At 36.0% G+C, this 15,018-nt stretch overlaps 1 protein-coding gene across 1 annotated transcript in view; it reads right to left on the bottom strand.

Annotated features, from left to right (window-relative positions):
• The window catches only part of Sox15 (Sox box 15 transcription factor), a 144,800-nt gene extending 134,553 nt beyond the window's left edge, over positions 1 to 10,247 (bottom strand). The window contains exon 1 of the mRNA XM_074106307.1: positions 9,911 to 10,247. The gene's annotated coding sequence lies outside the window, so the exon portion shown is untranslated. The remainder of the gene's footprint in view (positions 1 to 9,910) is intronic.
• Positions 10,248 to 15,018: the final 4,771 nt, after the last annotated feature.

Genomic DNA, 15,018 nt, shown 5'->3' with positions numbered 1-15,018 from the left:
TTTAATTTTTAACAAAAACTTATTACAAGCATTATATTTATTTGCAGTGTAATGTAACTATGATTGCTCGGGTGGAATCTTTAAACTCAAATTTGAAGTGGATATCTTCTTAAATTTTACACGCATGTATACTTAAATCCGATGACAATGCAATATTATTATAACATGGAGTTGATCTGATGATAAAGCTAGCGGGTGACCATAGGAACTCTGTGATAAATGACACGACCACATCGAGTTTGGACTCGTTTGTCGTCTTGACGAGTACTTCGGTAACCAGGGGCATAAAGTAGGTCTCTAGGTGCAGCGTTTTGGGCTGTGCGTTGATATATCAACAGTCAGTTAGTCAGTTTATTATTTTAATTTTATATATATAGACAGTGCCGGATTAGCCCATAAGCAAATTAAGCGATTGCTTAGGGCATCACGTCTTGGGGCACCATAAACAGCAACATTTATTTTTATGTTAGCACATAAAAGGTAAGGCTGTTTGAAAATCCGCTCGCTCGTGCCTCCCCATAATCTCTATCGTATTTCATAAATATAATATTTCGTCGTAATAAATACTTATTTAAAATATCGATAAGGGGGGGGGGGGTGCATAGGCGTGCATTGCTTAAGGCATCAAATAGTCTTAATCCGGCTGTATATAGATTATCTCGAAAACGGTAAACATTTGGACTAAAGAAAATTAGCTTAAAAGTTACCTTTTATTTTTTTTTTTAATTTAATTGACAAAAACTTTTTATTACAAAAGTCCTCTTTGAAAGTCCGAATGCATTCTTTGTTCTACAACCTGAATTCGTCCGTCTTAAGAAACGTCAAACTCATCCAAGCATCTTGCAACGTCGCCTTCAATGTAGCAAGTGAAATTAATCCCTCTGCCTTTTCTGATAAGGCTTACATCATATTCGAGCATGCGTATGTGAAATTGTGGAGTTAGCTGTCAAGTGTCAAGCGTTGTGGGTTTTGCCGCTAGCGAAATTCAACTGTAATAGAGTAAAGACTAGGTTCAATTTCGTCACGTATTCTTTCTATTTGTTTGTGTGGTGGGATCAGGGTTTCTACGCACACGTAAATATTTTTATTAATTGTGGAATATGGCCGCTAGCGAAATTCAACTGTAACTTAGTAAAGACTAGGTTCAAATTTCGTCACGTATTCTTTTAATTCATTTGTGTGGGTGATGATTTTATTTGTTACACAAACAAATAAATAGTTCGGACATTCTTTGATGGAATTTTGTTTGGCAATGTGTATCTACAGTTAATACATCAGTGAAGATACCAGTTTGAAACCGGCCAAGCCGCCATGTTCTATCTGATTGACAGCTGTCAATGTTGGCGGCCCTGTGACGCGTCGCCGCGCCTGCGCGCCGCGGCACAAAAGCGCGCCACTAATTCTTAAAAAAATATTGTCGATGGTCTAACAAATATTTTTTAAGTTTTTGACATTTTTTAATAAGAGCCAGTGTTTTAAGATGTTTGGAATCGAACTCACAATTGAGCAATTGGTTTATTATATGTAAGGATTTTGTATTCTTTATTTGTTATTTTATTATAATATATTGTTTTAATAGTAATTAAATTAATTGTTTAATGAGATGCGTTGTATTATATTAAATTATGTGTAATAAATAGGAACAGGTAAATAATTGTATTACGTTGGTACTGTCATAACCTTAAATGATATAATTATAATGCAAATTTTACAGGAAAGGAAAATAATAAATAATATACTCATTCAACTTTGGCTAATTGTTTTTCATTCATGTTTTATTGTTTCCTGAATGAATTTACCCATGTTTACTATTTTCGTTAACTTTAGGGAAAACCTGTTATTTAATTATACGCAGGACACTCAACATTTGATAGTGCATTATCAGTTAAGAAAAACATCCTCTAATTTTGCGTCGAATGACATGTGTATAATAATATTAATAATAATTATTATAAAATGGCGTAGTAATAAACTGACGAGGAAAACCGCTCAATAAATTATCATATTATTACTTTTAATAAATTTTATTTTATTACTGTACTCGTAGTGAGGTCATCCTCAGCGCGTGCTATGCGACGGGATTTAGTATTCGTCACGTGTAAACCCTAAAACTTGGTGTTTCATCGTAGTTCCCTAGCTCAGTCATACTTAAAACTTATTATACGGAGGGGGGAAGTTGTGCCGTTAAGTACAGCCTGAATTACAACCATCCGTCAATTACATATCCCACCAGTTAATACCATAAATGCCAAAGTTTGTGCCTATGTGCGAGCGTACGTGTGTATGTTTGTTAGTTACTTCTTCAAACTATAACAGTTGGACGGATTTGAATGAAAATTTATGTAAACAGCTATTATCTGGAATAATACATAGGCTACTTTAATCCCGATATTCTCCCTGGATCAGAATAAAATCCCAAAATTTCAAAAGCTAGAATTAAAGATATAACATTTTGCACGGATGTGTTTCATGCAATGCTAAAGAAATTACGAGGATTTTGAAATACCTACGGGAATTTTAGGGAAATCCTGGAATTTTTGCTTAGCGTCACTCCTGTTCTGCTCAGTTGGCCCTACTCTAACCTTTTTTTTTGCCCGGGTGATATCCCCCCAGATACCCCATTATCACGGGGAGGCGATGAGGTTATGTGGGGGTTTATACCCACTAAAACCCTCGGGACGTTGCTTCCTCGCCGCCCAGCCAGCGACGCAGCAGATCAACGGTATATAACCCACTACATCGCAAGGAGGCTTCATCTTCTAGGGGAGCCATTCTTGGACCTCCTACCCTAATTCATCAATATGAGGTTTAATTTCACCTTTAAATACTTAAATAATCTTTTTCACTTTCATTTAAATATCTGGTAAGCAGGTAAAGTAGAATGTAAAAATATAACCTGTCCAAATCCAATACTTCAAAAACAATGTGCCGTGGGGTGGGACTATTATTCCGACTTAATAAAATCGTGGTAAGTTAGTTGTTCTGTGATTTTAAATTAGTCGATTACATTTATTTTCGAATATATTAATTGGGGGGTTGTCAAGACGATTTTCCGATTCAGCGATCCGTTTACGAAATATACAGCTTTATAGTGAAAATTGTCATTAAAATAGAGCCCCCCCCCCCCCTCTAAAATCTACACTGTTAAATTGTGTTAAGAGTAAGTAACAAGCCTAAGGTATAGAAATATACCTAAACTTGGAAAATTCCGTATACAATACGAAATCCTTAGAAAAATATTACTTGATTTTTTCGTAATGGCTACGGAACCCTATCTTGGGCGTGTCCGACACGCTTTTGGCCGATTTTTCATATTTATATTATAACAGCAAAATATTAGGTACAAAAAATATATTCTATTTTGTCCGACAGTTAGATAATCAGAAAAATGTGAAAAAAAAAATCTTTTGTCGATCAAACAAAAAAATACTAAGATGAAGCGAGTCAAATTTCAGCAGGGCTACTACGAAACTCGAAACTCGAAGTTCGTATCGTACCGTCCCTCTCGCGCTCCTATTAAATAGTATAAGTGTCATAGGGACCGCTCGCTCGAGACGAACTTCGAATTTCGAGTTTCGTGGTAGCCCTGCAGGAATGGACAACCAGCCATTTGAACTATGCCACTCCCGACTTTCGTCACCTCACTACATCGACAGTATCAGTTATATCGACATGTCACAGCACTAGTCGTCGATAGTGAAGATAAGAATCTAGACAAGTCGACACAACTTGTAACTAGATAGAAGTCCAATTAGGTTTTTTCTGTGGGTTTAAAAAATGTGCCGGTTTTTTTTAATGGCATAGACATGCAGCAGATGTATAACATTCAACTTACATACGTACGCGTGTATGGTTTAACATTCTTCACTTAAAGTTTTTAAATAAGCAAATGCAGTAACTGTAGATGTAGGTATAGAGAACATGTAGAGTCACAAACCAACCAACAACCATCAAAGCGTGCATATACTCGTATCTGATATTTACGACTCTATTTCTAGAGCCAATAGGACGTGTCAGATATTTTTGTATGCTCGGCTGTGGCAGATATTATTGCAGGTTTTTAAATCTAATCCGAATTATTTCAGCAGATGATTAGGTTGGATTGATTAAATGTTTTTTTTTGTAATTTTTGACTCAAAGTGGGTAATTTTAGATGGCAATCTACAGTTACAGACAGACATAAAAAATAAGTTGTTTTCGACTTTTTGCATTGGTTGTGCTATGGGAGCTGCATCTACATCTAATTTATTGAATCAGGCGTTACTTTGCGGAGGTTCATATCTTGCATAAGCTTAGTTATCATAAGGTCGCGGGTGAGCAAAGATTTTTTTTTAGTTCATCTATATCTACACCAGAAACATAGGAATATTCCTACTTCAGGATACAATACGATACAATACAAATATTCTTTATTGCACACCAAAAATTAGTACAAAAAAACTAACAAGGTAATGTGTGTCTCTCTTATTAAGGTAGTCCAGGAGTTGAGTTTGTTAACATTGTAATTTTTATGAAAGATAAATAAAGATTAGTTTCTAGGACAACCGGAACCACCGGAAGTATCTTATAGCTTTTTCGGTTACGGCAATTTATATGAAAACACTTTTAGTGACTGTAAGTATCTTTTGATTTTGTTGACTTAAAAGTTTAATTTTTTAACGCTTCCTGGAATAGCAGAATAAGCGTTCCTGACATAAAAAAAACATACAGACGAATTGAGAACCTCCTTTTTTGAAGTCGGTTGAAAAAGGGTTTAGATAGACAGACAGACGACAAGGTGATTCTATGGTTCCGTTTTTTTCTTTTGAGGTAAGCAATATTCTTAAAGAGGAGTATTATAAAAACACTAGCTGGCAATACCGAGTGCCTGCAAATTTTAACTCGAGTACTTCCTCAAAGTACAATCTTACTAAAACATGGGTATGTTTTGGTAAACGTACGTCGATTATAAAAAACATCCGCGTGTGGGATGTGTATGTTACAATTTATACCAACTGTAAGCTATCTTTAAGCCATTGAAGAAAAATTGTATGACCGCGATATGTACAGTCATGTACCAGGGTGGAACCTTTGTGCTACTAGTGTCATGTTGACATCCCAGACTTTTGTCAAGGAAATCATAGAGACATAAATTGGTAAAAGGTCCCACGTCTAAACGAATTAATTCGCATTATTTCAACCAGTAATAGAAACGAAATATAAACCAGTAATGTATACATCTATTGAGCTCTTCACTTAATTTCATTGTTTGATAAATTATTTCTGAGAATTTTCCATATATAAAATTCTCAGAATTAGACTCTTTTTTAGGGTTCCGTACCCAAAGGGTGCCAGCGGAACCCTATTACTGAGACTCCGCTGTCTGTCTGTCTGTCCGTCCGTCTGTCACGGTGCTCTATCTTTTGAGTCGTATAGTTAAGACACTTGAAATTTTCACAGATTATATAGGTATGTATTATATGGCCGCTATAACAACAAATACTAAAAACAGAACAAAATAAATATTTAAGGAGGCTCCCATACAACAAACGTAATTGTTTTGCCGTTTTTTGCTTGATATTAATAACGGCAATAGGTAGACTCTTGAATTATTCACAGAATCTTTAGTTGTACAATTACTTTAAAAATAAATATTTAAGGGGGGGCTCCGATACAGCAAACTTGTTTTTTTGTCGTTTTTTGCTGTCTAATGTTGTATAGATAATGGTACGGTACCCTTTGTGCGCGAGTCCGACTCGCACTTGGCTGTTTTTTTTATATTGAAAAATTATTGATTATTGATTGCTTAGTAGCTCCGAAGCGGTTTCGTGTGCTCTGCCTTCCCCATTTGGGATTACAGGCGTGATGTTTATGTGTGTGTTTGTGTGTGTGTGTGTGTGTCTCCCGATTCCCGAATCACCCTGTATTCCAAAGGTCGTTGACTCGGACTTGGTCTTGGGTAGTGTTGTATAGCTTATAACCGTCACAGGACGCTTAATCGTGAAATCGAGCGCATACGACAGACATCAAGTTAAGTGATAGTCGGAAGAAGCGCGGTGATACGAGCTACTCGCCTTGCGAGTACTTGGAAACGCGAATGGGCAGTAGCTTGTAGCTTAACGCACACTAAAGTTTAAGGATCACTACTAGTACCTAGAGTAAACTGAACCGCGATCGGCCAGCCAATTTGTATCCTAAGCCAACATGGAACCGTCTCGTAATGACATTTTACATCGTTCGATAAACATTGTTAGGACCAAACACAATTACTTACTATGATAAGGTTGCATGGTGACCCAAGAATCAAACACCCTTTCGCAATCAAATGATCAAGGATTTTTTTTACATGTATGGAAGATGGGGAAAACGAGCATGCGGGTCGCCTGATGGGAAGCAATCGCCGCCTCCCATGGACTCCCCCAACACGAGGAGTATCACAGGTGCAGGTCCCTTAAGAGACTGACAGGCTCGTTTTTTAAAGATCCCAATTGAGTTTACGTTTTGTGAAGAAAATCAGGCTTTTCCTCTGAACTTTCAAATTGCTCAGGTAACCCTAGAAGTCGCCAGGCTACGTGTATACAGCTACAGGTGCAACGGCAATTTCTTTTAACAAGAAATAGCTTAGTAACAAAGATTTTGCGGAGCCTTGGCAATGTCTCCGTCAATCAAAGGGCGCAGAACCTTTCTTACAAGCTTTTATTTAGTTTCACCTGTCCCGTTGTCTGTCTGTCTGTCGGTCTGTAATCAAATCTTGCAAGTTAAATTCGACCAAGTTCCAGTAGTTGGATTAACTTGAAATTTGGTATACTTATGTAAATAGCGTGACAATTCAATAAACTCGTAGTGACATTCTGGTAGTCCGGCCAGGTTCGTCTCCGCAGGATAGAACTCTTCAACGGCAAACGGCATCGACTTCAAATTTGGTATGCAAATGTAGTTTGGGTGACAATGCAAGTACAGTTAACAAAAAGTACAGTCAGCAAGAAAAGTTAGTATTAAAAATGTTTTTTTTTTACCAAAACCTGATTTGTTATTATCTACATTTTACTAACAAATACCAATATAATAATAAATCTAATTTTTTTTCGTTGTAATTCCTTCAATTTTCCTATTATTTAGCTATATAGGTACAGAACAAAACTCTCAGTCTAAGAATCAAAACTCTCAGTTCCAACTCAGAGGCCATTTTGTTTTAAACTAGTTATCTGAATGCAGCAATATATTTTAGACTGTAATGTAAAAAATGGATAAAAACTAGGTTTTTTTTTTCATACTAATGTATTCGGATACCCCTGACTAATTGCATTGTTATCAGATGCACCTTGATTTTTTGCATCTTTTTAAGATTGCCATCTCAGCCACTTTAAATGTTAAAACAAAACAAATTAAAATCTACCATTTTAAAATAATCTACAGATGTAGTGAATAACGTTTCGCCGTCGTATTTTTAGGAAAAGTTTGTATTTATCTTGCTCTCTCAAATAGCTTACTAAAGTTGACTGAAACTTATCCGACAAAAGACGATGGAAAAACATTACTATTCACTAGATTTGTAAGTAGCATGAGGCCATTGAAGTTCTGTGGCCTTGCAAGCAAATCCTAGGTTCCAACCTTACACCACTGATTTCCTCGGAATTCACGGGCCAAATTAAATTTTAAATTTACTATGAGCTTTTCGGAGGAGTAAGACATTTCATGAAACCTGCAAAAGTCTCAATGGTTTTGTTCCCAATTCGCACTGGGTTCACGCGGGAAAGACAGCCCAATGCCTTTAACATCTGAGAGGAGACCAGAGTGCCCAGCAGTAGGGTGTATGTATGTAGGTATGTACACTGTATACACAAACTGTAATACAGAGACCGTATTTTCGTCAGTGACGCTTACTTACGGTAGGTATTTTCAAAGTTCACATTTCTTTTTTTTAGTAACTGTTAATTTTGTAATGGGAACTTTATAACATTAAATAGAAAACACTAAAACAATTAAATCATATCTATTTACATAATATAACTGTCCTAAACATCAACATATTTGAATATATTATCTCGATATTTCCATGAGATGTACCTATACATACATGTGAAATCCCGAAATCTCGACTACTAAGTCAAAGTAAAGAAAATATTTCATTTTAGTGAATATAGACCAAAATGTTAATTTTTGGAAATTCTCATTCATCAATTGCGCACTTTATTTCAATTTCTAAGGACTCTTATTATCCCACTTTCCACATATTATAAAGGCAAAAGTTTGTAAGTTTGTTTGTTTGTTATCACGTCTAAACCACTAAACCGATTTAGATGAAATGCGGTATAGAGATAGTTTGAGTCTCGGGGAAGGATAGTTTTTATCCCGGAAAATTGCGAATTGGAGCTGGAATTTTAGTCCCCGCGGGATAGCGATAAACAAATTCTGCGCGGACGGAGTCGCGGGTAACGGCTAGTGTACCTAATATATAAAGTTACTAGCTGTTTTCCGCGATTTTTTAAATTTCTACCCCTTGAAAATATAAAACCTACAACTTTTTGTTTATGTCTATTTGGTCTATTATTTGTTTATCAGGAGTGGCGAACCTTTTCCGCATGTAATGGATACTGGAGGGGCACGACGCATTATTTTTTGTTTTTTTGCTTTTACTTTTGTTTCTTTACATTACTGAGAAGCTGTCGAATAAAAGCCCTAGCTGGTGTTGGTTTAGGTTCTACTTTTACAGTTTAATTTGAAGGCATTTTTATTTTCTTTAAGAGTGAGAGTCAGCACGGCGAAGTCTTATAAGTCAAAAAACGTTTTTTTTTTTAACTATATTAACATGTCAAAAATCAAATACATAACTAAGGAAATACCTACCTACTTTTGACCATGGTTATTGTACACATTGGTTTTATTGTTTTTTGAATTATGACACGAAACTGATAGATATGCAAGTATCAGACTTTCCCAATTCTTTACATACATACCTATTATTTACAAATATATAAACAAATATCATAATTTGTAGGTTGTCAGAAAAAAATCCGGATATGTCACGAACAAACAAGACGAAACTGTTTTTGGAATTTTTATAATTTATTAAGAATACTTTAAAATGTATTTGGAAAATGTCGTTGTCTTGACAAAATATCAATTTGACTGGATGTCAAGAAACCTTATTATTTGATCTGTTTTCCCTGTACCTGTATTTTCATTATTATTTTATCGTATTTAACTCACTTGCCTACTTATAGGTAGTTAACCTGAAGTTTATTCACACGTAACGTCACCGATGGAAACCCGTATTTTTATTGAATATATTGAATATTCAATTACAGAGGTGAAAAGGTTAGACGCGATATACTAAGGACTTTAACGTAGAAAGATATTATTATTTATTATTAGTGCGTTTATAATATTTTAAATTGAACTTCTTCATCTTTAAGATTTATTATTTAAGCGTAAAAAGATTAGAATAATGGAGAAGCGCACTTCTCTGGAAGTTGCCGAATTACAGATGGAATGAAACCCAGCCGTGGGGCATATGTAGACTTAATTATTGTGATACATTATATGAAAATATTATGAAATGTGGGTCCGTATCGAATAAAAACGTGCAATGTATCCAGTACCTACTTATAATATTTCGTAATTATAAAGCGTATTGATGTGTTTATTGTGAAATTGAAAATTGGGTATTGGTGTCGCTGAATTAACCTATTTTTTACTTATGAGGAATAATTAACTTATCTAATTATACATTCTTTAAGTACCTAATCAGGTTAGTGAAAAATAGTATAGAATTTTCATTTAATATTAAGCTACGATTCTTTGTCTTTGGTAAAAAATTAGACACGTAATATGAAATAAGTTTAGTAAAGCGGCCATTTTATTAGTTATTAGATTGTGCTTTGTCAACGAATTTTTAAATTAAAAGCGTTTCATATTAAAGAATACGCACCTGTCCAATAAAAAGGCAAATTAACCACTTAAAGTCCATGTAAATTATCCACACAATCCACTATTAATCTAAAATCACCAAGTTTAATAAAATATTAATATCCATTTACATGCACAGAGGTGAAGGGGTTTCATGAACTTTAACCACAACTTGTCACAATAACTTAACACAATGAAAATGTGAAAAAATCTCACGGTCAACTTTGCACTCACTAAAAAGGTCAATTAAAAAGTCACGGAAGCGTGTTCGATAAAAGTTCGAAATTTCAAATTTCAAATTTGAATTTGGAACGTTGCGCGGCGCAGCGCGAGACACGACCGACTGGCGGCGCACGCGCATTGACGGGGGACTGGGCTGAATGCAGGTGTCGCCAACCTTTGCGTAAATGCGTGGATACGACAACGCAATGCGCCTTGATGATAATACTATTAATAATTTAATTTATTGTTTCTCAGTGACAGTAGTTTATAATAACTATTTTATTAAAGCAAAATAAATAGTCATACTTAATATTTACTGTCTTATCACACATACTATTGGTAAAGACGATTAAAAGTTACACTAACATACATAATATATTTATTTATTTTATTACCTCTTATAAGAATGACTACTTTTTAATTTTTATTTTATACCATCCGGTGCCAAATGTCTACTGTGCATTAATTTATTAACTGTATAATTTATGCAGTAAACGTAAAAACTAAAACAATAACAAGTTACACATCCCTTTACATAAACAAATAATTAAAAACTACAACGGAATGACTATCACCAACAGTTGCTTACCCCTGGAAAAACCTGTTAAGTCAGCAAATATACGCACCAAGAGCATAAGACAGATTCGCTGAAACATACCCATCTCTTTCTCTGGTGCTACAAGCATCACTAGTTTAGAAAGGGACCGCAATACAGTTACAGGTGATTTCATACAAATCCGAAGGATTTTTACCAACTCCGTAAGAACTTAAGTCCTGTCACCTTGAACCAATTGATATTGTAAGTTTCCACTTGAGAATAAAACACATTTTAGTTTAATCTCATCTCTAATTTTAAACTTTTGAGTAACAGATAGCTTTGTTGATTAAAGTATTACTTAAAATTAAATCGTTCCTTGTTAATATCAAATATTAATCATCTCTTTAGACGTACGTGTCAAAAAATTAGAAAAAATCTATTTTTAGAGCAAAATAAACCAAATTTGGCGTAGGATGCGCACGCGCAACGGATAGTGGACACGTTTGATTAGCTGTGAAACTGCATCTTCGCTTCGTCTCGCTCCCTCGCGTATAGAACACTAGTGTTAAAGTGGAACGGACTACGTTTGCTGTGGACCGAAGAGTCGTGGCTATAATGGGTTCTTCCCTCGATCGGTAATTTTAGGTAGGAGTTAAATTGTCAGTTACGCGATTTTACATAGCAGCCTGTTTTTTATCTTATTTATCGGACGTTGTCTCTTATTAGTTGCTTCTTCTTAACCTGTTTTTTTAACATGTGCGTGTTAATTCGTTTATTACGGCACGAGTGGGTAATAATAACCATTCAATGCTTATGTTTATTTTCTGTTGCATATGTTTGATCTGTTATGAGAATAATATGCAGTTTTCTCTGAAGTACAGTCACCAGCACTAATATCTAACACAACAAGCGTGCATAAATATCTGATACGACTCTATTTTCAGAAAGAAAAAAAAGAAAGAAAGAAAATACATTTATAAACAGACATAGAACAAATACAAGGCATACATGACGCTAAACAGGTCCCCACTCAGCATAATGCCACGGCAAGCCGTGGCGCTGATTTTCAATGAGCACCTTGTCTAAAAACTAACTTAAAACAAAAATTAAGAAAAAAAATACTTATTATTAAATTGTATGGCAACACCGGCTTACACAGTTCAATCGTGTGTTTTAAGGCTGGAAGGACGTGTCAGATATTTTTGCACGCTCCGCTGTGGCAGATATTAATCCTGGTGACTGTACCTACCTATTCCGATTTTAATACATATCCATACTAATAACACAGCTAAATGTGAAAGTCTACAACGTGTGACATCCATAAGAACATAAATTTTAATTAACGATAGCTTTAACTCAATAGTTTTATCGATAAAATATAACAATTAACTACCTTTACTAATGGAGTTATTATTATTTTTAATTTTTCGAGCAGCACTGTAATGCAAACATTTATTTGACGTTTCAGACAGGCAGCAAAGGTTAGTGTCAGTTGTTAGCTCTATTACCGATACATTGCGTGCCGAATTATTTTTATGAAAAAAAAAATTTTTTTTTTTTATTTGAAATACTAATTTACGTTCATTAGGGCTTATGCTTACAGCCCTTAAAATATATGTTCTTATGGAAGTCACACGTATATCCTTTTTATAACGGCAACTATCTACTTAATTATTTTTCTTTATAAATATATCATTGTCTTTCTTTCTTATTTCTTATACTATGTCTCTCTGTTTGCCTGCATATTAACTATATTTAGATGAAATTTGGTTCTTTATCCTTCAAGAGTCCAAAACTATACTACTAGTGAGTATGAGTCAACTCATTTTCAGTCGCCGTGTGGCACAAACTGGACTTGTATAAAGCCGAACGCAGCAGAAATTACGCGATCGAAATTACGCGGCTCCCGACTCAAAAAATTACGCTCATCTGGCTTTTACCCTTATCTGATCAATCAATTGACAAATTTTAATGAACACGGCATGATTCTCTATGATTCGAAACCGAACGGATTTAGCATTAAAGGTTGTAGAACACAGAAGTATGATAAAGCAGTTATTACCTAATACGAGTAATACCCATTACCTAATTATTAGGTATTTCATATCGAAAATACAAACCGAAATATGGATGCACAGAAAAACCAGAAAAATAAGACCAGCGCTAGGAATCGAGCCCAGATCCTCGGCATTCCGTGCCACGTGCTATACCGCTACACCACCGCTGGACAACGACTGGACTTGACTTATTCCCAGAGATGAGAATAAAATAGATCGATTTGTCATCCCCGAAAACTCCTACATACCAAATTTCATCGAAATCGTTGGAGCCGTTTCCGAGATTCTGAAGGGGTTTTCGTCGAGATGACAAATCGATCTAGCTTGGTCTTATCTCTGGGAAAACGCTTATTATCGAGAATTTCTCGTTTAAAGCTATTAGATGTATAAAATATGTAAAGTAATAAAAACTAGTTCAAAAGACTTTCATAACGTCTTTCGATTTCATATCCTCACATCGGGGAGGTGGCGTCGAGTGTGAAAAGTCGACGAGTTGTCGGGGCACGCCCCAGATCCCATCTTGATTGGGTTACGCAGCGCACACACGCATCGCACACTGGATTCTGAACTAGTGAAAATGCTTTCATTTTATTATTTATTTTTTTACTTAGCTTGTAGTGTGTCTCACTGATGGGCAAAGCCTCCCCTTTTGGCTTCCACTCATCCCTACTTTGGGCGGAATCTTGCCAGTGTGGCTCATCATCATCATCATCAGCTGGAAGACGTCCACTGCTGGACAAAGGCCTCCCCCTTAGAACGCCACAATGAACGACAACTCGCCACTTGCATCCACCGGTTTCCCGCAACTCTCACAATGCCGTCAGTCCACCTGATGGGAGGCCTGCCAACGCTTCGTCTTCCGGTTCGTGGTCGCCACTCGAGGACTTTTCTCGCCCAACGGTTATCTGTTCTTCGAGTACCCGCCCATTGCCACTTCAACTTGCATATTTTTCCAGCTATGTCGGTGACTAGTTCCTCGACAAAGCCCAGGCCAGTGTGGCGCTAACGTCCAAATCGTCCCGCCATCGCCTCCTAGGTCTACCTCTGCTCCGGTGCTCGTCACAGGGAATTTAACCCTATCGGTGATAACTTTATTTACTTATTCAACATAAATGTACTTAATGTTTGTACATGAAGATCTTAGTTAAACCGTGTAATCAGTAGAATGTCTCATAAAATTTTACCTGTTGGGTGTAGCAATGTTGTACAATAGGAGAAATACCTACCTATCAATATTATTTAAATACAGCCATCATTTTATTATTACATCGGTTACATATTTAATTACAGAAATGCATGGTTGATATAGTTTCATAAAGTTTTATAAATGAAAAAATATTGACGTCAAACACCCCTTTGGAATTGTAATTCAATAAGTATATACCTAGTGTCATCCACGAAGACGCGAGATTTTGTCAAAATTAGACATTAATGACATTGTAATAAGAACCACGGCACGCGTCATCGTGAATGACTCTACCTATATGACTTGACTAATCTAAACTCTGAGGCCACGTAAAGCATCCATACTATTATAAATGCAAAAGTGTGTTTGTGTGTTTGTCCGTCTTTCACGCCGTAACGGAGCAACGGATCGACGTGATTTTTGGCATAGAGATAGTTTATGGGCCCAAGAGTGACATAGGCTACTTTTTGTCCCGGAAAAATGCACAGTTCCCGAGGGAACAGCGCGCGATAACCGAATGCCACGCGGGCGGAGCCGCGGACAAAAGCTAGTATATATATATATATATATATTTACTTTACTCCTATACATTGAAGTCTTCGTTTTGATCGGGTAAACATATCGGGTGATAGCTATAGGTTGTAGGTAGCGGGCTGTTTTCCGCAACTCGACGACTTAGTGCGCCTATTTTGCGTGATTGGCTGTAGGCACTATTCATCCCAGCCTAGTAGAGACGGGTAGCTCACGAATGATATACAAAAAAGAGCTATATCAGTTCGCTGAACTGTATCACTCTTTATATCAGTTCAAATCCAAATATATCATCTTATCATTTAGCTCACTTGCATAGACTATCATTTTGCCTGATAATGCGATAATTGCTGACAAAATTCTGACGTTAGATGTCATGATCTGACATTTGTCATTTATTGTCAACCATATATCATCGAAGGAGAATACAAGTTACAAGCATCAAAGTGATTTGAGAAAATGAATGAATGAACAATAAGGCAATAGTTTTACGTTTCGTTCTGCGAGCTACTGATATAGTGAGCAATAGGTATATCTCAGTGAGTAAATGATACATCAATCTTTCCTTTCAAGTGATTAGTTTTTCCCATCTTTAA

The sequence above is a fragment of the Choristoneura fumiferana genome, chromosome 24 (assembly GCF_025370935.1).
Source record: "Choristoneura fumiferana chromosome 24, NRCan_CFum_1, whole genome shotgun sequence".
Lineage (NCBI taxonomy): Eukaryota > Metazoa > Arthropoda > Insecta > Lepidoptera > Tortricidae > Choristoneura > Choristoneura fumiferana.
The sequence above is the reverse complement of the archived record's forward strand: the minus strand, read 5'-3'. Positions and strand labels throughout refer to the sequence as shown.